General features: G+C 39.6%; 1 pseudogene; it reads right to left on the bottom strand.

The window, feature by feature from the left end:
* Positions 1 to 605: 605 nt before the first annotated feature.
* Positions 606 to 21,635, bottom strand: LOC145158790 (hydroxyproline O-galactosyltransferase HPGT1-like; annotated as a pseudogene).
* Between the last annotated feature and the right edge of the window lie 761 nt (positions 21,636 to 22,396).

The following is a 22,396-nucleotide window of genomic DNA, read 5'->3' as shown; positions in this document are numbered from 1 at the left end:
GATTTTTCAACCCGTTTACAGTTTCGACCCGACACAACACAACATGACACGTTGTTAGGTCTATCAACCCAACTTTAATCAACATAAATTAGCAACTAGATGACATCATTTGCAATTATGTCTTTGTCCAACAAAAATATGATCCAATTTTTCGGCTTTTTTTAAAGGATTCCTTTGCCATTGTATGCACTTTTATGTATAAGGATTGTTTAAAGAATTACCTTTTGGCATCTATTATGACTTTTTAATACATTTAGTGCATTTACTTAATGATTTAAATGTACACATCAAATATTTTGAGAAATGTAATTTTTTTGACACAAAACAATAGCATTAGCATAATTAAATTTTTAATATTAATAAATAAGTTTCTTAAAGAGCTCTAGTAACAATAATACTCTTCTAAAGCACTATGGTATCTTAGAGTTTGTATATATCAAACAAAAGAATCAAGTTTTTTGCTCATATTCAAGAAAAACGGTTCACTCGACATGGTTGACCCTGATTTTATAAAGTTATATACGAATCGACGAAAGTCCGTTGCTATAAGTTCAACTTCCCTAAGCGTTAGATATTTTCTTCTATCTTGGTTGTGTACATGTCTGTTAACACTCTTTCACCTTCTTTAAATAAATCAACTTATGCACTTGCACATATCCCCCCTGAAACACAACCAACACATTAAAATCCACACCATCATCATACTCTTTCCATATTCATCACATTGTGAGTAACTGTGTAACACAGAACAGAACATGACAGAACAAAACCGATTGTTATGCATCTACTCTGGGCCTTGGACCTGATATTAATGAGACAAAAGTTGTATTTTTTTTGTCTCACCCAAAAAGATGACATTATGCAAAAGACGTAAACGCCCTCTCACCTGTTGACCAAGATGTGCAGCAAAACTTTTTGTCATCAATATGTTTGACATCAAGACCGATAAACCAGGATCCAGTACTAACATCATCAAACGCGTATGTACGAAGAATATATCTACCAGCTCACAAGGAAAAAAACAAAAGTCAGACTAATTATTTAGCAACGAGATGTCATCAAAAACTACGAGGGGCATTTTAGGAAGGAAGGCAAAACCTGTTTATCGAAACAAATCTAGCCAAAGCCTTGGATATAACGAACATTTTCACCAGATGCATGGCGGAAATACCTGTTATATGAAAAAAAAAAAATAACTCTTATCATTTTTTTAAAAATTGTACAACGAATGTAACATCCCAATTTTCAAGACCAAAAATTTTGTTTTTAATCAAGTAACTTATAAAACAGTTTACTGAAAAATATCATCGATTCATATCATTTCATAAAACATAGTCACGTGTCTCAAACCATATCATAAAACAGTAATAGTGTTAGAGTACAATCCCAAGAATATCATAGTGCGGAAATCCTGTGTTTAAGTGTGATGCGTTGCTACCGTGCCGACTCCTTCCCATTCGAAGAAGAGGTACCTGAAAACAAAATTGAAACTGTAAGCATAAAGCTTAGTAAGCTCCCTCATCATACCACATACAATACAACATACATACTGTCGGGAAATTTTGGGGTGCCCAACCTACCCTGCCAGGCATTTATGGGGTGCCTGACCTACCCATGTCATTCAGTTATGGGGTGCTTGACCTACCCTGTCAGGCAATTATGTGGTGCTCAACCTACCCTCAGGTCCTTACGACCGTGTCACGGGGACTATTTCCCCTACTGCTACTATCACATATCATCATATCATGCTAGCACATAAAACATATCAGGTAGTAGCAACCTAGATAATTATCACAAAGACAAACATCTAACATACAACTCCTACTAGTGGGCTGACATTGTGGCCGTAGACCCACCGCTACTGGAAGTTAACTCACCTCAATGTCGTGTCGAAACTGAACTGTCCTCGATGCTGGGATCAACTCCTCTCAAACTCCTACACATGACATTCTTCCTTAATTACTATTTTATACTCTTAACCCTTCAAGGGTCAACTCAGGTCAAAGTCCAAGTCAAGGTCAACACCTTGGTCAAAGTCAACTTTTGGTCAAAGTCAACATCTGGTTGACTCAACTCGCCGAGTTGGTCCACCAACTCGTCGAGTTCCATAATCCACAAAACACTGGGACTTCGATCCTACTCGTCGAGTCTTTCAAGAACTCGTCGAGTTCTCCTTCATACAGAATCGGGACCTTTTGCCTATGACTCGTCGAGTTCATCCTTGAACTCGTCGAGTCCTTTTTCATGCAAGTTGGAATGTTAGTCCTTGACTCGCCGAGTCTTTCCTTGACTCGTCGAGTTCTTCCTCATATTCATTGGGACATTGCCTTGAACTCGCCGAGTTCATCCTTGAACTCGTCGAGTTCCTCGATCTTCAAGTCCATATTCAAGTCCATCTTGTTGAGTCCTCTTTTATACTCAACCAAATCGATCAGAAACAGAAAAGGGTGGGGAACCATAACCCGACTCGTCGAGTCCTAAGAGCGACTCGCCGAGTCCCCCAAGGTCCAAGCCTACCAAGTTGATCTCAGTTGAGCTCATTGCATCCAAAGTGTAGATCTGACCTCCTAGGGTTGATACAACATGTAAAGTCACGAACTTTACGTCCATGCATGGGTCTTCAAGCTCAAAAGGTCCAAAAATGAAATCTACAAGATGCATGGGGATCTCATGGCCATAAAGTTGGCACCTTTATGCCATGAGAACCCTCCAAAGTTCAAGATATGAAGTCATTACTCTACTATACACTCTACACCCAAATGTGACTTAGAAATGCCCTAAAAATGACAAGAGTCAAGCCTTAAAGAAGATCTAACAATTGGGAAGTCAAGGTTGAAGCTTTTTACCTCAAACAAGCTGGAAATGCAACCAAGACTCTGGATCTACTGCCTTCTTCTTGAACCTCCAAGCCTTTCCTTCCTTCTCCAAGCTTCAAATCTCAAAAATGGCACCAAAATAGCTCAAGAACACTCACAACTGATTAGGGTTTCGAGAATGGGGTCTGAGGGTGATGTAGGCTGGAGTGGAGGCCAGTTTAAGTGTTTAAATAGGGTACAAACCCTAAAATTTAGGGTTTCATCCAGACAGATCTACTCGTCGAGTCGGGGCCTCCGACTCGGCGAGTAGATACTTCCACCCGCGACCCAAAACTCACATCTACTCGATGAGTTGGGCCTCCAACTCGTCGAGTCCCATAGTAAAAATGCAAAAACTTTAAATTAAAATACATACCAGGAACTGGGCATTACAGATCTCCCCCACTTATTCTAGACTTCGTCCTTGAAGTCTGCTGCTACATCCGTGAAAAGCTCGGGGTAGTGCTCCCTCATCTCATCCTCTGGCTCCCAAGTCCATTCTGATCCCTTGCGGTGCTGCCATTGCACCTTCACCAGCTCGACCCTCTTGTTCCTCAAATCCTTCGACTTCCTGTCGAGGATAGCTACTGGTCGCTCAATATAGTTCAGGCTGTCATCCACCTGAATATCCTCTAGAGGCACCACTGCAGAGTCGTCTATCACGCAATTCCGCAGCTGGGAGACGTGAAAGGTACTGTGAATCTGACTAAGCTCGGTCGGCAGATCCAGCCTATACGCCACCTCGCTCACCCGGGCAGCAATCCTGAAAGGGCCGATGTACCTGTTGGATTAATGTCTAAGTCCATAACTATATTTGGTATGTACTTGACCCGACCCGGCATGGTCCATTTGGGTTGCACTTCACCGGCACAATTTATATGGATAGTCTCTTGAGAATAGTATATTTATGATTTATATTAATATATTATAAGTTCTAATATATTAATATGGAATCATATTATTTAATTAGTATTGATCAAGAATTAATTTAGAATTAATTAAGTAATCAAAAAGAACTAATTAAATATGGACTCTTATATATATGGAATGGGCCAAGTTCATTTAGGTTGGGCTAAGCTTTCATGGATGGTCCATGGAGCTTTTAACCCATGGATCCTATGTAAATGAAAGGTCATGGGTATTAGGCTTTACATGGATGTAACCCTAATCCTCCATAATATATAAAGGGGTCCTTGACTCACAAAATTGGCACAAGTGTATGAAAATAAGAGTGGGCCGATTTTAGTGTGCATACATATTCTCTCAAGTTCTTCCAAGGTGTTTTGGTGATTTGTGATTCCATTTGAGGCTTCCAAACTATTGGGGCTAAGCTCTTAAAGCTTGAAGACATCAAGCTACATCAAAAGGTATGTCATCTAACTAGAACTTTGTAGTATAGGTGCTTCATAATATGCTAGTTAGGATGAAACCTTGGAATAGTTAATATTTGCATGTATAATAGAGAAAACATAGATCCAAGGTTTATAGGGTTGCATGTACACCATAGGAGTGTTAGAATGCTCAAAACCCAACAGTGGTATCAAAGCCAGGTTGTTTTATGTTATATTGATGCAAATGTTTTATTTTCAAGTTGGAAAAAAAAGGAAAAAAAACATGACGTTTGTCAAATTTTAAGATAATTACTTGTTTTGTGAAAGACGAATTATTTGTAAAATTTGAATCATTTGTTATATGAGTTGAATTAGGTCAAATTTAGTAAAAGATAAAATGATATGATTATTTTATTAGTTTTAAAAGTTTGATCTAAATGTTTTAAGGAGTTACATATTTTGTCATAAAATTTTGGAGCTCAAAAGTTTTTTTTTAAAGTTGTGATCTTAAGGGTTTTTGAAACTTCCATAAGTTATGGATATGAAAGTTTTTTTTAAAAAAAAAATTTGATTCAAAGTTTTTATGGAGTTACAAAATTTGGTGTTAATGTTTTAAAGAATTCCATAACCTGTTCTTAAGTTATGGAACATGGAAAGTTTCATCATAAAACACCATTAATTCCATAAGTTATGGAATCCAAAGGTTTTCAAGAATTACAAAACTTGCCCTCAAGTTTTGGAATTTGAGAAAAGTTGTTTATGAAAAAAAGAATTGAATTCTAAAACTCTTGGGTTCATAACTTAAACAATTAATTAAATGGTTTTAATTTTGAGTTTAATAATTGAAATTATGATGTTTTGTTGAATAGTTCAAATTAACTCTTATGGACTTTATTAATAGTTAATTAAAGCGTTTAATTAAAAGAGTATTATTAATCCATAAATATATGGTTTGAGTTTAATTAAATTAAAAGTCTAGTTTAATTAATAGATTAAACCATCAAGTATTTTAAATGTCTAAAATACACCCTTATACTATTATAATATTAAAAGTTTAATATATTATATGTATAAGAGCAAGTCGTCTTACCATTAGTAGGCCTCATTCACGAAGCCGGTCTATAAGGGGGGTATAAGGTTACTGCCTATAAAATGGCAGTTTAATGGGTGTCCACTCTCACTCACCGCTTCCTTGACCGGTGGAGGGTCGTTAGTCGAACAGGTAGGACAAGGACTATAATTCTCCCTTCATTATAAGTATAATGATAAATACTAAGTAACTAAACACTTATAAATTCCCAATCTTAGTTACTTAGGAAAATGTGAGTAAGGTGCTAATCCATGAAATTACACTTTGCACTTTGTTTAAGCTGTTAGTGGAGCGTGTGTGGTTAACCGACACACTAACCTGGACTTAACAAGGTAGGCAAAGGGTAACTTAATGTTTATCATAGTATCGTTGGAGCGTGTGTGGTTAACCGGCACATCGATTGAGGGGTAAATATTAAGGGTACCAAGTATATTTGCATGGTTACTTCACACCTTGTTTTGTGATCCTCGGCATCCCAGTCACAAAACCTGAAGGGCACACTCGAGATTGAAACATGTCATTGAAAAGTTCAATGAATCTCAAAAGAATCTAGGAGTTTCAAAACCAATTAAAACCTAATAATACATTTCGTTTATCTTGGTGGAAATTGGTGAATCGTCATTCACCTACCTTCAAATATTTTATAGCTTGGATTACGGCATCCCTCTTCCAAGTTATAAAATAGTTTGTTGGGTCCTAGCCTTAATATATCATATTGGGTGTTATATTAAGGACTTAAATCAACTTTACGTGAATTTCTCCCATTGTTGATGTCTGGTTTAGACAACAATGATCTTCCCAAACCAAGCTTTCCTAATGAATATGACTTCCCGAGTTTGGCTCATGGAAGTCATACTTCTCTTCCTCCACCTCCTCCAATTATTCTCCCTAACCCACAAGTTCAAGGTCACTCAAGCCCTAATGGCAAGCAAGGTCTATGTGTGATCACATCTTAGAGATAGTAAAGCAAATTTGATTAGAAGATCAACTTCCCAAAAACTTTATGGACAGTAACAATGGTGACACTGGAAATCCAGAAAAAGCATTCTCTTCCCAATGGAAAGGGATTGGCCATAGTCAACCCGGTTGACCAAATGGTAAAGAGAAAGGCTAAGTCTGAGATAGTCCCATTACCAAAGGGTCCATATGTTTATTTTGCCAAAGGAAGGGGCGTTGATTGCAAAGCTGTCAAATTTACCTAAGGATGTTAAAGTCAATAAGTTTGACTCTACATCAGGTAGAGCCCATTATCTAACTCTGTTAAGTTCTATTCTGAGATCCTCATTACATGATGTGACTGGGTCACATGTTGATGTTTTAAGAATCAAAGAATAGAGAGAAATCTTAAAGGAAGTATATGCTGATTCTGATCGCGAAGGTGGAGTTCGATCGCATCAGAATTTTGAGCAGTTGCTTAAGAAGTTATGATATATTGCTAAGGAATAGATAACAACAATTTTTGTCACACCCCCAAACCAAGGATGACGGAAATGTCCGGGGGTGGAGGACTTCATGTATAGTATCATAACAACAATTGTAATAGTAATTCAAGCAAACCCAACCAACATATATATAATTGAAAAAGTTACATCATTGTATGAATTACATGTTTACAAATCAATTACACTATGTTGACAAAATATGAAATAGTAGACGCCTTAGCGTCCCATCCTCAAATGCACTTGGTTACCTGTTTAATGATTTCCTGAGAATACAAGTTGTTTGAAAAAGTGTCAACACAAGGGTTGGTGAGTTCATAAGCTTTTGTTTGGTATTATTAAAAGTCTTTCGTTTGTAAAAGTAGTATTTGTGTTAGAAAATCCAATATTTTCCTTAATGTGTAAATGTAGTCTTAAAACCCAAAGACCGAAATGTACAAGTAATTTGTCATATTTATAGTAAAACAATGCAAGTTTAAATCGACATAAACTCGTTAAATTTTAATGAAGTTCCCGTAAATTCCAATGTTTATTAATACTTTATGTGAGTTTATTATAACCATACTATGACCAAGGTTGCCTAAAACGACGTTCTTCAGGCGTCGGAAATGTTATGACATTTGTCACCCCAGACCTATCGGTCTAACTGTTGCATGCAGTTTAGGTGTGGGTTTGTCAAACCCAATATAGATCTATACACAACTATCACGCTCTCCCTCAAGGAGACTCTGGTTACAATACAGGACTTAATGGTAATTTGAAGTAAATGTCTCACAAAGTCATTAACGGAATTACGTGTTATGAAAACTTGGTGCCGTATGGCCGTACCTTGCTTAATGAAAATATCCTTTGTATAAATGTACCCTTTTTAAATGTATGTGTTATGTAATGTATCATAAACTATACCTATTATAGTTTATCAACCAAGGGTAGTACGTAGTAATGTATGCAAACTATATTCAAAATAGTTTATTAAATGTTTGAATGTATCGGTTGTACTTTGATTATAATCACTTGTTATTCTTTATATTTTATATGTCCAAATCCATTTGTAAACTGATGTGTGTCTAAATATTAAGATAAAATGTCATATATTGCAATAACATATAATCACATAAAGATATACACCTTGCTCAACATGTTACAAGGTGAAATGAAATTGACAGCAACTTTTCGTTGAATACAGTTTCTGTTACTGTTCTTAGAAAATTTATAGAAAAATCATCAAAGCTCTAAATCCAAATCCGCAAATTCTGAGAGTTTGGAATATGAGTCTAGTTTGTTCGTAAATTTTATCATGATTTTTAGTGATCTCTAACAGAGGTGAAAATGTTCATAATCACAGACTGGTCCGGGTTTACCTCTGGAATGACAGGCAGTTTTGTAAAAATCACCATAAATTGTAGAAAAATCATATGGAGATGTGCAAGTAGCCATTTTAAAGCTAAGAGTTTGAACTACTTGCACCTGGAACAGTTTTGAAAACTAAAATATTTAAGTTGACCAAAACAGTCCGTGATCGAAGTTCATCTTTTCTGATGTAATCTGACAGAAAAAGTTTAATTGTGTTCTTGATGATTTTACTTGTATTCCCCCCTTAAAACTTAAGAAAAACATGTAAATGTAGGGGTATGAACTCACCTTATGTGATTTCAGTAGATGAAAGTGAGATAGAGGAAGTGTTCAACCCAAGAACACTAAGAAGATGTCTTGATGATTCGAGAATCTAACACCGAATAAGATGGAATTTGTGTAAGATATCAATGATTTGAGTAGAATGGAGTTTAATAATTATATGAATGATGAAGATACTTACTAATTGAAGAAAGAAATCCCTGAAGAAAGCCTTGAAGTTCTTGAAGTTGAGAGAAAAGATGAGAGAATTTTGGAGAGTGTCCTTTGGTTGCTAAGTGTAGAATGAAAGAACTTTATGGAGAATGAGGAGAGAGGATCAATCCTCCAGCTCTTAGAACGTGGGAAGAGCTGGAGATTGGGTGTAAAGGTCCACTAAGGTGACAAGGAGTAGTGGAAAGAGTGGCTAATCATAGAGTGAGGTGGTGGTGGTTTGCTTTTGCCATAAATTAAGGAAAAGCAAATATTCCCTCAATAATTAGTTCAACCACTAATTCTTTTAATATATTTTTATAAAAACCCTGGAGATTTATATATTTTGGGGCCTTAGTTTATAAAATAAAGTTTTGGGTGAAAATCTCACGTTAAAATAATGAAAAACGGAGTTAAAACGAAGTCGTAATCGAAAACCGGGAAAAAAAGCTGAATCTGCGAAGTTGCTCGGTCCTGGGCCGAGGTTCGGACCTGAGGCTTCGGTCCTGAGGCTTCGGTCCGAGGCTTCGGTCCGAGGCTTCGGTCCTGAGCATTTCAGTCCGAGGCTTCGGTCCTGAGCACTTCGGATGCGAGGCTTCGGTCCTGAAGCTTCGGTTTTGGGTCCTTAAGGCTATTTTACCCGTTTTTATCCCGTTTCAAGTGGTTTTTGACCCGGTTAAGGGTCGTGATGACCCGAATGATTACAAAAAGTTAAAGGAACTTTTGAGAGAGATTTGGGAGAGATTTCTAATAGAGAGAGATTGAGTGAAAGAGATTGAGAGAGAGTTCTTTTGAGACCTTTTTGAGTGTTTGGCTTTGAAACGCAAGGTCCGTAAACCCCGTTAAGCCATGATTTAGTGTCCTACACAATCCCGATGATTGTGCAATAGTGTTTTATCGCTTTGGTTCGTTGTTTAGCACTGTTAAGGCTAAGGAAAATCAAACACATGAATTTTCCAAATGATGTTTTCTCATTAAAATAGCGAATTGTACAGTGATTACATAACGTAAACCCTAACATACAAGGGTTATTGGAGTTGACCGGTTTGACTTGTTGACTTTGTTTGACTTTGACTTGACCGAAATTTGACGGTTGTCACAATTTTCCATGTGGATTGTAAGGATAAGTTTTTCCGCAAAGTTTTAAAATAAAAGAAAATTGTTTAATTTTATTTGTTTGAAGTATCCTTACAATGGCATTTGTGGAAAATTGTTGCTTATATGATTCCACTGACATCAATATTGGAAAATGGATTTGATTCTTTTATTTGTGGTAGTGTCTAAATTTACCAAATCAAGAAAGTTCCTCATCACCCAAGTTTCAATTGGACCGAAACTTAGAATCATGCAAGTTGAATAGTATGATGAATGAGAACTTTCAAGCATTGGAAAATCAAGACTAATTACTTGTTCACATGGATGTGTGAGTCAAGTGAAGGGCTAAAGGGATCGAGTACACATTCTTGTGCACTGGTCATGTCCACCACAAAGCTCGTTAAGACTATTTGATTTACTAAAGTTTAGTAAATATGGTTATACTTACAAGTTTAAGTATAATTCTGAAACATTGGAAAAGTCTCAATGTATGGCAGAACGAATGGGAAGAATCAAATTAGGCAGAAAGATAAAAGTTTCTCAAATCTGAAAAGATGGGAGAGTACTTTAGTATCATGTTTTTGATCATCTTAATGATTTAGAAATCATATCACAATTAGTCCTCTAAAGGTCATCTTAGTGCATTCTTATGACTAAGAAGAGGAGTCATGAATTGTTGAAATGGTTAGATCAGGAAGATGACTCATACTTCGTTCCAAAACAATTCTTAGAGTCATACTCCAAGATTGTAACTTGAGTGACATATCTTAAAGAAAGGTTTAAAACATTTGTCAAATGTAAGAGTAAAAGTGTCCTACTCTTGTACATTTGAAATTGGTAAGTTGTGATGTTTTGGATAAAACAAAGACCAACTAAGGCCAATTGTGTGAAGTGTTTGTCTTGATAAAGAATCCGCACTATCTCTTGAATATTTGGCAAGATAGTCTTATATGTCAAGAGGATAGTGGGAGTCTTAAAGATCCTAAAAAGAATTTCAAGAACTAATCAAGAATAAAACCTGAGGTTCTTCACTAGCACACGACTTGAGGTTTATAACCTATCGTGTTGACATATTCTGTGCCCATTCCAGTTAAAGTTGGCTTTGCATAGGAGTTCTGAAAGTTCTCAATTGGTTGCATAAGTTCAGTCCATATGAGTTTGGATTTGTCATTATCCTTGTCTTGTGACTATGGTTTTGACGATTCACATGGATAAGAACACATACACCATAAAATCTAAGGGTCATAAGGTTTCTCTCCGATTCATGAAAATGATGGTGAGGAAACACTTCCACCAAGTAGATTTGAAGCAGATGGCAAAAGGTCTAAACAATTGAGACTATGATTACGACATCCCTTTTCATAGTTCTGAAATTGTTTAGACACACATACATGCTATCTAAGGAAAGGTGTATGATTTTGATAAAGTTTTATCAAAGCATCTCGTATCAGAAATCTGAAATTTGGTAAGAAAGTCAATAAAGTATTGATTTCTAGAAGTCCAGCTGATTTCTGAGTACATGTCAAAGCTAGTGGGAGCATAAGTGTTATGCTAATAATCATCATGTTAGTGGGAGCATGATAATTATTGTTAGTGTTGCAAGTTAGCAATGTTAATTATAGAAAACAAAAGTTTCAATTCGTGAGGCTGTAGGGATTGAAAAAGTTGTTTTGCTATAATTAAGGGAGAGGATATACTTCATTTCAGTTCTAAAGGCTTAGATTGAGACCTTAATCATCTTTGGTCAAGAATATATATATGAATTTCATGTTGGATTGGTTCAACTTAAGGAAATTCTATATATTGCGTTCTCAAAATTCGATTATGATTACGACATCCCTCTTCATAGTCAAATTTTGAAAACATGGCAAATAAAAATATTGTAGCAAAAGACTGGTCTAGAATCATGTCTTTATGTGAGACATCATGAATCGTGTACCATTTGCTTTGGGTACAAGATCGATTGCATGTGCTATAATATTTGTCATTTCTAAATTTTTCCAAATGCCCAGAGGCATTAAGAAGGGAAAAGGTCTAGAATTGGATATGACTAAAATGATTAAGCAATTGTCGAGGACAATCTGAGGTTTACCAAAGATTGGTTGCTCAGAGACAGTTGGAAGTATAGTGCTAATTTTGGAAGGACCATATTGACATATTCTGAAAAGAGGCATCTCTTATTCAGAAGTGATAGTCAAAATGAGAATATGGAGTTGTCTCCATAGGTGGAAGTTATCTGTGTAAGATTAGAAAACTTAATGCAAGAAGCATGTCTAAAGCAATGTACTTTGAATATGAGACTTAGTTTCCATGGAGTTGATCTCCATTGGAATACCTTATAATGACTGTTGACAAGTCTTTGTGACTTTGTACATATTCATTATAGGAGGGTCAGTGCATATAAGTTTAAAATCTAAACAGATTTCGATAAATGATAGGAATTTGAAATTCTCACATTTTTCGATAAGGATTTGGGAGTGTGAAATTAGAATCATTGAAATTATGTTCAATTGGTTTATTTCACAAAGTAAGGATCATAAACAAACATAGAGTGCATACTTGGTGTATGGCAAAGCTATTGTTTTAGAAAAACATAGTGTACATGCTTGGAGCATGGGACAACTAGTGTTTTTAATTCAAGTATAAAGTTGATAAAACCGAAACAATGAATAATGAGTAATCAGTATGGTGATAAATAAAAGTGTTTATTTATATTCATAGGGTTTGATACCATATTTGATTCATTTATTCTTGTGTTTCACTTTGCATGTTTTGACTTCCAGAATAACTAAGTCGCTCTTCCTGAATGATTAATTTATTCAAACCATCCACAGTCGGTCATATGTTGGAAGTAGATATGAATCAAGACTGTCATGGGTTGGTTTGTAGAGGTCCAAGTTGGTGGACAAAGTGGTGCTACAACACTCATGAGTGCTCATAAGTTCTGAGTATTGGATTCAACCCGCGCTCATTTGAATCACTTCATGGATTTTATCACGAGTGATCATGAGACGATAATATCTTATATTCTTCAAACCTAGAGATATGAGTTGTTGCTATGAGTTGGTTATACATTGATTGCACGAAAACGCATTTGGTAACTCGATGTTATAAAACGTGCCTTTGTGTATGATTCAACAAGTAGTAGAACAAGCCATATGAGTCGAAGTTTATCCATTCCTTTTACCTTCGGGATAAAAGCGATATCTGTGGGCCCCTCGATGATTTAGCGATGACACAGTGCTTGGCCAAGCCAGGACTGATTTGATTTGTTCAATCAGTCAGTCATCATAAATCGAAAATCGGGAAACAACAAATGGACAGAGAGAATGATTATAATCCATGTCTCAGTCCATATGATATCTAGAATGGAGGAATATATGATCCCTTATCTAATGTACAAGTCATTGACAATGTCAGAGTTCGACAGCGGCTTTAAGAGCTACGATTGCCAGTTAGGTTTTGAAGTCATACTCAATAATAGTTTTAGACTTATCCAAGTGGGAGACTGTTGGATTAATGTCTAAGTCCATAACTATATTTGGTATGTACTTGACCCGACCCGGCATGGTCCATTTGGGTTGCACTTCACCGGCACAATTTATATGGATAGTCTTTTGAGAATAGTATATTTATGATTTATATTAATATATTATAAGTTCTAATATATTAATATGGAATCATATTATTTAATTAGTATTGATCAAGAATTAATTTAGAATTAATTAAGTGATCAAAAAGAACTAATTAAATATGGACTCTTATATATATGGAATGGGCCAAGTTCATTTAGGTTGGGCTAAGCTTTCATGGATGGTCCATGGAGCTTTTAACCCATGGATCCTATGTAAATGAAAGGTCATGGGTATTAGGGTTTACATGGATGTAACTCTAATCCTCCATAATATATAAAGGGGTCCTTGGCTCACAAAATTGGCACAAGTGTGTGAAAATAAGAATGGGTCGATTTTAGTGTGCATACATATTCTCTCAAGTTCTTCCAAGGTGTTTTGGTGATTTGTGATTCCATTTGAGGCTTCCACACTATTGGGGCTAAGCTCTTAAAGCTTGAAGACATCAAGCTACATCAAAAGGTATGTCATCTAACTAGAACTTTGTAGTATAGGTGCTTCATAATATGCTAGTTAGGATGAAACCTTGGAATAGTTAATATTTGCATGTATAATAGAGAAAACATAGATCCAAGGTTTATAGGGTTGCATGTACACCATTGGAGTGTTAGAATGCTCAAAACCCAACAGTACCCGGGGCCTAACTTGCCCCGTTTCCTGAACCAGATGACACCTTTCCAAGGTGACACCTTCAGGAGAACCATGTCACCCACCTGGAACTCCAAATCTGAACGCCTCTTGTCGGCGTCGCTCTTCTGCCGACTCTGAGCAGTCTGCAGCCTGTTTCGGACCTGTTGGATCCTCTCAGTAGTCTTGAGTACCACCTCGGTACTCCCCATGACTCTCTGACCGACCTCGCCCCAACATATTGGGGTCCTACACTTCCTCCCATTGAGCATCTCAAACGGAGGCCGGTCTATGCTGGTGTGGTAACTGTTGTTATACGAAAATTCCGCTAACGGAAGATAGGTATCCCAACTGCCACCGAAATCCAAAACACATGCACGAAGCATGTCCTCGAGAGTCTGTATCGTCCTCTCATTCTGCCCATCCGTATGGGGGTGGAAAGCGATGCTGAAATGGAGACGAGTACCCATCTCGTCGTGAAACCGCTTTCAAAATCTGGAAGTAAAACGGACATCTCGATCTGACACCACCGAGACAGGCACCCCATGTCGTGCCACTACCTCATGCACGCAAATCTCACCCAGCTTCTCGGCCGATATACTCTCCTGGATCGGGATGAAATGGGCACTCTTGGTCAACCGATCCACGATGACCCATATCGAATCAACTCCACGTGCGGTCCTGGGAAGCTTCGTAATGAAATCCATGGTGATATCTTCCCATTTCCACATGGGAATATCTAGTGGCTGCATCTTGCCATGTGGCCTCTGGTGCTCGACCTTGACCTTCCTGCAGGTCAAGCACCACTTTACATACCATGCTACGTCCCGCTTCATGCAGGGCCACCAGTAATCAGGGCGAAGATCCCGATACATCTTCGTCACCACGGGATGGATAGAGAACTGGGATTTGTGCGCCTCCTCCATCAGAACCTGGCGCACACCTCCATGATATTGAACCCACACCCTACGGTGTAGTGTCAACAACCCTCGGCTATCATAGTCGAAGGAGGAAACCTGACCCACAATACGCTCACTCTTCCGATGTTCCACCTTCACAGCCTCCTGCTGAGCCTCTCAGATCTGCTCCAGAAGCGGAGTCACTACTGCCATCCGCAAGCAGATATCTCTGATCGGGTCTGCCTTGCGGCTAAGAGCATCGGCCTCCACATTTGCCTTCCCTGGGTGGTAAAGGATCTCACTGTCGTAATCCTTCATCACATCTAGCCACCGACGTGCCTCATGTTCGGATTCTGCTGATCCATGAGGTATCTCAGACTCTTGTGATCCGTGTAAATGGTATATCAGACCCCATTGAGGTAATGTCGCCAAATCTTGAGGGCGAAGACGATCGCCCCCAACTCCAAATCGTGTGTCGGGTAGTTCGCCTCGTGAGGCTTCAGCTGCCTCGAGGCGTAGGCGATGACGTACCCTGTCTGCATCAATACTGCGCCCAAACACGAAATGGACGCATCACAATACACTACAAAATCCTCCACACCCTCTGGCAGGGCTAGAATCGGTGCCTCGCACAACCTCTGTCTCAGTGTCTCGAACGCTGCCTGCTGATCAGGCCCCTAGCGAAAGACAACGACCTTCTTCGTCAATCGGGTCAAGGGTACGACTATCTTGGAGAAGTCCTAAATGAATCTCCGGTAATAGCCCGCCAATCCAAGGAAACTCCGAATCTCAGATGGAGACTTCGAAACCTCCCATCTCATCACGGCCTCTACCTTGGCCGGGTCAACCAAAATTCCGTTCTGGTTGACAAGGTGCCCAAGAAACTGCACCTCGTGCAACCAGAACTCATACTTGGATAACTTGGCGTACAAGCTCTCCCTCCTCAAGGTATTCAACACCTCTCGCAAGTGCTCGTTGTGTTGCTCCTGCGTCTTGGAATAAACCAAGATGTCATCAATGAAACCTATCACAGACCGATCCAACATCGGTCTGCATATGCGGTTCATAAGATCCATGAACGCGGCAGGGGCGTTGGTGAGCCCGAAGGGCATCACCACGAACTCGTAGTGGCCATAGCGAGTCTGGAAAGCAGTCTTCTGTACATCCTCATCTCTGACCCTCATCTGATGGTAGCGTGAACGCAAATTATCTTGGAAAACCAAGATGCTCCCTGCAGCTGGTCGAATAGATCATCAATCCTCGGGAGTGGGTAACGGTTCTTCCCTGTTACCTTATTCAGCTCCCGGTAATCTATACACATCCGATGCGACCCGTTCTTCTTCTTCACGAACAGAATCGGGGCTTCCCAGGGTGAACTGTTCAGCCTGATAAACCCCTTGTCTAGCAACTCCTACAGTTGTGTAGACAACTCCTGCATCTCGGGAGGAGCCAACCGATATGGTTCCTTGGCTATCAGAGCCGCACTATGGACTAGGTCGATCCTAAACTCGACCTTTCTCTCCGGAGGTATCCCAGGCAACTCCTCTGGAAACACATCCGGGTACTCTCGCACCACTGGCACATAACTCACAGTCGCCTTACCCTCCTCCCGGGTATCCAATACGTAGGCGACATATCCGGCACAACCTTGCTGAAGGTAGCGGCTAGCCCTCGCTGCTGAGCATAAAGTTGGTCCACGTAGTGGCCTCTTACCCTGAATCACCAGCTCTCCCCCACTTGGGGTCCTGACACGTACCAACTGTCGCGCGCAGTCAATCACAACCCTATTAGGTCTCAACCAGTCCATACTGATGATAACCTTGTTCCCACACAAAGGTATGGGAACCAAATCTACCAGGTAGCGCTCCTCAAACAACCATAAAACATAATCTCTGAAAACCTCTGATGCCCATACTGATCGGTCATCAGCAATCTCGACCTCTAGAGGGCAATCCAACATGCCCGACGACTCAGGGAACCTCTTGCTAAGTGCAAGAGAGACAAATGATCGGGTAGCACCCGAATCGAACAACACTTGAACTGGAATATCGTTCACATGGAACGATCCTAAACAAAACACATAACATGGCACATAAATATCATAAAGAACATCTAATAAGAGCTAGGGAGAAGAAATCATACCAGTCACCACATCGGGTGCGGCGCGTGCCTCCTCGGTAGTCAACTGGAAGGCTCGGCTCCTCACCACTGGAGCCTCTGACTTGACCTGCCGGCCATTAGTAATCCGCAGGGTCGCTAGAGCTGGCGCCACCACTGGCGCTGCTGCTGCTGTCAATCTCGGGCAATCGGCCTTTTGTGGCCCTTCTGATTGCAATGGAAGCAAATCAGGTCTGATGTCTGGAATGTGGGGGTAGGGGCAGTACAATCCCTGCTGAAGTGCCCCGTCTTGCCGCACTTATAGTAGCCCGATGATCCTAATCTACAAGCTCCCTCATGCGGCCTGCCGCATTTCCTGCAGCGGCTCTGGCCCGGCTGGCCCTTCGACCTAGTGTCGGATCCCTTGGGTTTCTTCCCCGAAACCCCAGTAACCTTCTCCGTCTCTTCCTTCCTCTTCCTGAGGTGCTCTAAATCAATCTCCCTCTCCCTCTCCCTGGAAATCATGGAATCTAGGGTCGGGCATGCCGCGTAGCTGACATGCTCCCGAATATCAGCTCTCAACATGTCATGATAGCGGGTCTTCTGCATCTCCTCATCTCCTGCATACTAAGGCACCAATAAGGCCCTCTCCCGAAACTTGGCGGTAATCTCCGCCACCGTCTCAATAGTCTGTCTCATGTCAAGAAACTCCATGGCCAGCTGTTGAAGCTCCACAGCCGGCGCAAACTCAGTGCTAAACCTGGTCACAAAGTCAGACCAGGTCATAGCCTCAATGGCTGAGGCCCCCAAAGAATCACCAACTGAATCCCACCAATCTCTTTCCCTGTGACTCAAACATCCTGCAACGTAATGGACCTTCGACCCCTTATGGAAGAAGCTCGTCAACTGGGCAGACTCCATGTCTGCGATCCATCTCCTGGCAACAATGGGGTCCTTCACCCCGTGGAAGTCTGGCGCACCACATCCCCTGGAGTCCTTAAAGGACAGAGTGCACGCCCCTTACTGGCTAGACGCCCAGTCACTCTTAAACGCCCTGAGGCGATCCTTCATCATCTCGATAATACCTTCCTTGATCGACCCGAAAATCACCGGGATCGAATCAAGGATGCCTCTCATGATCTCAGACGCGATGAACAAGCGCAACATGTCAGAGTACAATCCCAAGAATATCATAATGCAGAAATCCTATGTTTAAGTGTGATGCACTGCTACCGTGCCGGCTCCTTCCCATTAAGAAGAGGTACCTGAAAACAAAATTGAAATTGTAACCACAAAGCTTAGTAAGCTCCCCCATCATACCAAATACCATACAACATACATATTGTCGGGCAATTGTGGGGTGCCTGACATACCCTGCCAGGCATTTCTGGGGTGCCTGACCTACCCATGTCAAGCAGTTCTGGGGTGCTTGACCTACCCTGTCAGGCAATTCTGGGGTGCCCGACCTACCCTCAGGTCCTTACGACCGTGTCACGGGGACTATTCCCCCTACTGCTACTATCGCATATCATCATATCATGCTAGCACATAAAACATATCAGGTAGTAGCAACCTAGATAATTATCACAAAGACAATCATCTAACATACAACTCCTACTAGTGGGCCGACATTGTCGTCGTAGACCCACTGCTACTGGAAGGTAACTCACCTCAATGTCGTGCCAAAACTGAACTGTCCTCGATGCTGGGATCAACTCCTCTCAAAATCCTACACATGACATTCTTCCTTAATTGCTATCTCATACTCTTAACCCTTCAAGGGTCAACTCAGGTCAAAGTCCAAGTCAAGGTCAACACCTTGGTCAAAGTCAACTTTTGGTCAAAGTCAACATCTGGTTGACTCAACTCGCCGAGTTGGTCCACCAAATCGTCGAGTTCCATAATCCACAAAACACTGGGACTTCGATCCTACTCGTCGAGTCTTTCAAGAACTCGTCGAGTTCTCCTTCATACATAATCGGGACCTTTTTCCTATGACTCGTCGAGTTCATCCTTGAACTCGTCGAGTCCTTCTCCATGCAAGTTGGAATGTTAGTCCTTGACTCGCCGAGTCTTTCCTTGACTCGTCGAGTTCTTCCTCATATTCATTGGGACATTGCCTTGAACTCACCGAGTTCATCCTTGAACTCGTCGAGTTCCTCGATCTTCAAGTCCATATTCAAGTCCATCTTGTTGAGTCCTCTTCTATACTCAACCAGATCGATAAGAAACAGAAAAGGGTGGGGAACCATAACCCGACTCGCCGAGTCCTAAGAGCGACTCGCCGAGTCCCCCAAGGTCCAAGCCTACCAAGTTGATCTCAGTTGAGCTCATTGCGTCCAAAGTGTAGATCTGACCTCCAAGGGTCGATATAGCATGTAAAGTCACGAACTTTACGTCCATGCATGGGTCTTCAATCTCAAAAGGTCCAAAAATGAAGTCTACAAGATGCATGGGGATCTCGTGGCCATAAAGTTAGCACCTTTATGCCATGAGAACCCTCCAAAGTTCAAGATCTGAATTCATTACTCTACTATACACTCTACACCCAAATGTGACTTAGAAATGCCCTAAAAATGACAAGATTCAAGCCCTAAAGAAAATCTAACAATTGGGAAGTCAAGGTTGAATCTTTTTGCCTCAAACAAGCTGGAAATGCAACCAAGACTCTGGATCTACTGCCTTCTTCTTGAACCTCCAAGCCTTTCCTTCCTTCTCCAAGCTTCAAATCACAAAAATGGCACCAAAATAGCTCAAGAACACTCAGAACTGATTAGGGTTTCGAGAATGGGGTCTGAGGGTGATGGAGGCTGGAGTGGAGGCCAGTTTAAGTGTTTAAATAGGGTGAAAACCCTAAAATTTAGGGTTTCATCCAGACAGATCTACTCGTCGAGTCGAGGCCTCCGACTCGGTGAGTAGATACTTCCACCCGCGACCCAAAACTCACATCTACTCGGCGAGTTGGGCCTCAAACTCGTCGAGTCCCAGAGTAAAAATGCAAAAACTTTAAATTAAAATACATACCGGGAACTGGGCATTACAACGAAATTCAGATATTAGCTACTTACATTTTCCCATCACCAAATTTCCACCAATAGGGTTCGTACCATTTCTTACCCCTGCCAAAATCCACATAAAAAGATGGATCATGTATAATATATATATATATATATATATATATATATATATATATATATATATATATATATATATATATATATATATATGGAAATCACGGTCAAGCTATTTATCACAATTTGGTCTTTTATGAAAGTTCCTCAGGAGCCTCCACATGGCTTTCCTGTTTAATGTTTTGATCGATAGAAACATCTCAATAATCACTTTCCAAGTTCCAACTATTATGATCAATAACAAAATGCCATGAGCCCTTATGGCTTATACTTAATTGGATAAAGAAATCGTTGTGGCTCTTATCTTCAATGTTTATGTCTCTATCCAGACTGTCTTCATGGTTAGAACTGCAAGTTAAATTATGTAGGAATCACATTTTCATCATGGAAATAAACAAATATGCATTTCAGTTAAAAGAAGATGAAAAAGGGCATTGTACCTTCTTCCAATAACAAATCGAGCAACAACACCCTTTTCATCCTCCATCTTTTTCAAAGCTTCACCAGTTGTCATCCATGCCTTGTGTATCACTTCCCTGTTGTTCTTGCGACCAAATCCTGTAAGGACTCCAATCATCACCAATAGCCTCTTCGGAAGAGGAGGAGGAGGATTTTTTGTCTTTGATACAAAGCCTTCTTGGCGAGCTGCAACTAGTTCCATCTCAAGAGCTGTTAGTTTCTTCTGTTGTTCCCTAACAAGAATACAAACGTCAGTTATGAACTAAAACATTGATTAGAGTCAAAGACTTAAGGTTAACAACCACATTACCTGCATCCTATAATTTTCAATGTATCATCCACAGATGTAGCAGATTTCCCTTGAAATTAAGTAGTAAGAATGAATTCTATCAATCCGACACTGAGAAGATGTGATGCATAGTGTCTTAAAAGTAATACTAGATCTAGAAGCATTAACAAAATTTATTATTACCTGGCCTGCAATTCTGTCAAGCTCTTTACCCATATAAACCATGTCCTCTGCATCTTGCCATAAACTTCATAGAAGGACGAAAAGGAAACAAATACAAATATGATTTAAGAGATGATTTAACAAAGTAACTACGTACAATCTTTTTTTACAAATAAACAAGAATGATATTGATCTAGCATCTCATTATACTGCATAGGCTGCAATGGATTCAGTAAAAAATACGACGATTTAGCAACAAATTAGTAGACGTGACGCTTATGAATAGAAAAGGAATTTCTTGCATCAAACTTCATAGGAAGAAAATGATATACAATAATTACGCAGTGGAGTATTATAACTTCATCCAATTAAATCGTGTGAGCAAAATTAATATGGAGAAGAAAAAAACTCACTGGCCGGCGACATAGAAAGAGGCCATGGCAGCGATGGTGCACAACATTAAGGCTGAAATAGGGGATCGAAAAACCAACCCTGTCGCAGCATTCCGGTGGTAATTCTATCCCTTACTTTGCATTTTTCCTAGATAGGCTTCTACTTCTCTATTACAAACGATTACACAGTGATAAAGTTGAAATGAATTTGTTTACTGATGTGAGCAATACATTTGATAAAGTTTCGTTACGCGATCCGAAGGCAAGAGTCAAGACTCTGAATCTAAATCTGGTGTAGAGTAACCACAACAAGGACGAATCGACGATTGTTAGCGTAACTCTAAAGCTGAGCTTCTAAATCTATCTAAATTATTGGGCCTTGGAAATTGGAGGGTTCGTAAAGACTAGGGCTTTTCTTTTTGGGAAATCAAGTATAGCCGCTTTAAATTTATTTTTGAAAAATCATCGTTTGGTCTATTCTGGATCTAAATTTTGAAATGGTTAACCAGATAAAATGGTCTGACTCGGTAATGTGGTCCCCTATATATAACATGTTGGACCTTTGTTTCGAACTCATTGTTGTTTCAGACCTCATTTCAGAGTTTATACCCCTTGTTCTTAACTACATCAATTTCAAAAAAATATCTTTTTCTATCAGTGAAGAGATACAATTTTTGTAGGTATGCGTCGATTCTTTGTATGATTATATGTTTTTATTTGTGAGTATATGTTAAAAATAACATATTTTTGGATTTTTTTTGTATGAATTGATGCGATTACAACTATAAGTCGTTTTCCTTTGAATTTTAGTTGTTTTTAGGTTTTTGTATGATTATATGTGGGTGTATGTATGTACTAGAAAAACTACATTTAAAAAAATCCTACTTTTGAATATTTTTGGAACATGCTGAACTGATCCGAAACGCCTAGAACTGTTTTTGAATATGTAGAACATCTCCAGAATGTCGAGAACTGTTTCGGAATATAGTCCAGATTGTTGTCTTTTTTTCCAGAATGGTGTCCGAAACACAAAGATTATAGTTCGAAATGGTGTCTTTTTATTCCAAAACATGC

This window comes from Lactuca virosa, chromosome 2 (assembly GCF_052849685.1).
Source record: "Lactuca virosa cultivar CGN04683 chromosome 2, Lactuca_virosa_CGN04683_v6, whole genome shotgun sequence".
NCBI lineage: Eukaryota > Viridiplantae > Streptophyta > Magnoliopsida > Asterales > Asteraceae > Lactuca > Lactuca virosa.
The sequence above is the reverse complement of the archived record's forward strand: the minus strand, read 5'-3'. Positions and strand labels throughout refer to the sequence as shown.